Source organism: Megascapheus bottae, chromosome 10, assembly GCF_031878675.1.
Source record: "Megascapheus bottae isolate mThoBot1 chromosome 10, mThoBot2.hap1, whole genome shotgun sequence".
NCBI lineage: Eukaryota > Metazoa > Chordata > Mammalia > Rodentia > Geomyidae > Megascapheus > Megascapheus bottae.
Window position 1 is genome coordinate 733,647 of NC_143518.1, and position 4,293 is coordinate 737,939.

A 4,293-nucleotide genomic window follows, 5' to 3' on the forward strand; every position below is an offset into this window, starting at 1 on the left:
ATCCAGGGTCTGTAATTCAATCTAGGTTTACCAGATTTTGTTTACAGTTTTTGTTCTACTTTACAACTTTTTTCTCAAGTGTATTCTTCTAGGATAGTACCTCAATATCTCCAAATACAACAGGAACTTTTTAATATCTTGATCTTTAAATACATTTTGTGTCTTGCCTAGAGCATTTTAGACTCATTTGATTTGTTGATTGTCTGGTATTTGGTTTGGTATCAATTATACTGACCCACAATTCCTAATGCTTTTCTGTTTTATAACTCCCAAAAGTTGCACATTTCTTGAATGGCCCAGGAAACAAAAGGAGGCATAGACTAGGCTTTTAGGCAACATGGGACCTTCTGCTTTCTTAGAAGTAAAGTAATAATAATTGCATGCATAGCATATAAAATTACTGAAAATATAGAGTGTAAGATCATATTGATATCATTGAATTTCTTTTTCAAATTAATACTTAAGTCTTCCTAAATTCCTATTTTGAAATTTTATCTCACTCTAGGAATCATTGTGTAAGAGTTATGAGTCAAATTTAACAGATTTTAGGTTTCTGGGATGCATAATTTTTTCCTCTGAAAGCTCAGAGTGCTTTTCTCACCCTATAATGAGACACCTTACACATTTTTTGAGATTGTGATGGTAGATGTAGTCTGCAAGAGCTAAAATCTGATCTTGAAACTTTTTTAAGAAATGTATACTTATATATCTTCTCTATCTTCTCTTTACAACAGGGAATAAGTGGTTTAAGCTTCAGTGAAAAGTGTTGAAGTAGAATAATCTGAATGACAGCGCCCTAAAAGTGCAACCTTGCTTCTTTTTTTAAAGAATTTAATATTATTTATTATTATTATTTTTACATCATATTTCAAATGACATGTTAAACAAGTATTCAAGAAGTGAATCTCTATGTACAATCACTGGCACTTAGAATTTAGAACATAATTAAAAATAGGCTGGTAGTTTATATGTCATAGATACATATTGATCTATGTAATAAAACATATCTATAGAGTCATAGATTTTTATGTCAATATAGTTGTGTTTATATTTCCAATACCATGTCCATAGCATTGGGTACGCAAATATTGATTCCTCGCTCTTGTACTGTTTAGATTTAATAGCCACATATTAAGGATACCATGAGTCTTTTTTTCCTTTGGTCTTGATTTGTCTCACTCAACATAATTCACTTTAGATTCATCCACTTCCCTGCAAATGCCATTATTTTATTTTGTCTGTTGGCTATGTAGAATTCCATTGTGTGTGTGTATACATATATACACACACACACACACACACACACACACACACACATATATATATATATATCACATTTTCTGTATCCATTCATCTGCAATAGGGCATCTGGGTTGTTTCCATCACCTGGCTATTGTGAATAGTGCAGAGATGAACATAGCTGAACAGGTATCCTTATCATATCTTGGGTTATGATGTTCAGGGTAGATGCCCAGAAGTGGTATGGCAGGATCGTAAGGAAGGTCAATTTTCAGTTCTTTAGGAAACCTCCACATTGCTTTCCAGAGTGGCTGAAGTACCTTATAATCTCACCAGCAGTGGTAGGGTTCCTTTTCTCCACAACCCTGCTAGCATCTCTCATTGTCTGAGTTCAAAATCTTGGCCATTCTTGTTGGGGTAGCAACCTTGTTTGTTTAAGGTTATCTGAAGAGAGCCTTCCAGCAGCCATCAAAAGATCATCCAGGTATTAATCTTGAGCTTAAATGTACACTGGTCCAGAAAATTTGAGACAGACTTGAATTAAGGTATTAATGAAGAGTGCCCTAGGATAGCCTTCCTGATAGCTGGGCTCTAAACCACATGATTTTGAGTTTATTTGATCTTCCCAAATATTATTAAAAGATAAGTTTGTTCAAGTGTATGTATTTAAAATATAGAAAATAATGCTTGGGGCAGGGATTTTGGCCTAGTGTTAGAGTGCACAAAGACTTGGGTTTGATTTCTCAGTACCAGATACATAGAAAAACCAGAAGTGGTACTCTGGCTCAAGTGATAGAGCTCCAGCCTTTGAGAAAGCCCAAGGACAGTGCTCAGGCCCTTAACTCAAGCCTGGGACTGTCAAAAAGAAATAAAACAAAACAAAAAGAAACTAATGTTTGAAGTTTCTACTTACATACATTTTTTCAATGATTTTCTAATTAAAGAAAAACTAACAGAAATTTATTTACTACTTTTAACCTGGCTCCATTGGAAGAAATCCCTATAAAGTTTCCAAGTTAGACTTCAAGAGAAAATGAACCAGAAATATTTTCTCTCATGGCTGGTATAAAAATATGAATATTACTATACAACTTAGATTTCTACATTCTTAGAAGCATCTAAAGTTACACACAGATAAGATGGCATTTGCTAGAGATATTGATCAAAACAATTACTCATTCATTTTGTTATAGAAGGCTATAATGAAAAAGCAACACTGACCTATGCTTTCATATTTTGGTGATATCCAAGAAAATAATATATTATACAATATTTTCAAAATAATGGAATTTTCATATAAACTAGAGGTGTTCACAATTTATTTAATTGCCTAATATATTATAAAATTGAACTCATATGAGGAAATTCTATTATCTATTTACAAATGAGCTTATTCATGTACAATAGAATTTAGAAAACCATTCAGATCATGAATATATAGCTCTTTGACTTTCACAAAGTTCCTATAAGGCTGCTAAGTATATTAAAACTTGGAATATTTTGCTGGGTACCAGTGGATTATGCCTATAATCCTAGGTACTCAGGAGGCTGAGGTCTGAGGACCATGAAGCCAGCCCAGGCAGAAAAGTCCCCAAGACTCTATTTATTGATTGATTGATTGTGAGTCTTGGGGCTTCAACTTGGCCTGGGCATTGTCCCTGAGCTTTTCAGCTCAAGGCTACCACCTGGGCCTGGGCATTTTCTCTGAGCTCTACAGCACATCCTACCCTTGAGCCAAGCCCCACTTCCCGTTCTCTAAAAGTTAATCCTAGATAAGAGTCTCAGGTCCTGTTGTGCCTGGCTGGCTTTGAGCCGTAATCCTCAGATTTCAGCCTCCTGAGTAACTAGGAGTACAGGCGTGAGCCACCACTCCTAGCTTCCCTGAGACTCTTGTCTCCAATTAATCACTCAAAACCCAGAAGTAGCCGGGCGCGGTGACTCACACCTGAATAAAGATGCTAAGACTTGTTTTTTTTTTTTTTTTTTTTTTTTTTTTTTTTAGTTTTTCAGCATCACTGTTTATTAACAGACCCAATTACAAAAATAGCGTGGCAGACACCTCACTTGATGCTTCTAATAAGCCTATTTATCTGATCCTCCCTGTTGCCAGAATCTCCACCTTCTACAAAGTAGGTGGTCTCCTTCCTGCCACCTCGTGGAAAAGATCATTTGATGGGCCACAGGAAATTATTTGCTTCCTTGAAGCATTTTCCAACAGTAGAGATCTCATGAATCAGATCCTCCCTGCAGCTGATGCCATATTTACCAAGAGATCGAGCAATCAAAGCGTTATCTGTTAAGGCAATTCGCTTCTTATTGATTTTGCCATAACCAAGCTTGTAGATGAGCTCATCAGATGAGTTCAGAATTGGGTACCCCCATGCAATATATGGTTCCACAATTCGAAGCATATTAATCGAAGCCTTATTGAGCTTCACAAAGGTGCCATTGAAGATCTGGCGAAGGGGAAGAAGCTGCAACACCTTACGGACTTTTGGACTCACACCATTGATGTCCTGGATTCTTATGACAAAAGCCAATTTAGACTCTTCAGGTGCATAGAAATTGCCTGCTTTTCTGGTCATTCTAGCCATTCGAATCTCAGTTCTGTACATTTGCCGGTCCTCCTTGTGATATTACTTAGCTTTCTCATAGATGAGCTTCCTCCTTGCCTTTCAAAGCATATTTTGGGCACATTTGTTTCTCAGGTGCTTTATTTTCAGCTCAGTGAAATTTCTTCGCTTTAAGACTTTTTTTTGAATATAGTACATATACACTTTTGTGTGTTACATGGTAAAGATTTTAGTGGCTAGTTTATAGGGTAAGCTTATATATTCAGCTTTTGTATGAAGTACAAAAAAATTAGAATTTTTTGGTGTATTCACATGCACTTGTGTGTGGGTATGTGAATGAGTATATGTTGGCCTGGGGCTTAAAATCAGGACCTTGGCAGTGTCCCTAATTTCTTTTGCTCAAGACATTAGTCTGTACTGCTTGAGCCACAGAGCTACTATAGGCTTTTTCTGAATAGTTTATTGGTGACAAAAGTCTCAT

At 36.1% G+C, this 4,293-nt stretch overlaps 1 pseudogene; it reads right to left on the minus strand.

Annotated features, from left to right (window-relative positions):
- Positions 1-3,299: 3,299 nt before the first annotated feature.
- LOC150057307 (large ribosomal subunit protein uL30 pseudogene) lies at positions 3,300-3,938 on the minus strand (annotated as a pseudogene).
- Between the last annotated feature and the right edge of the window lie 355 nt (positions 3,939-4,293).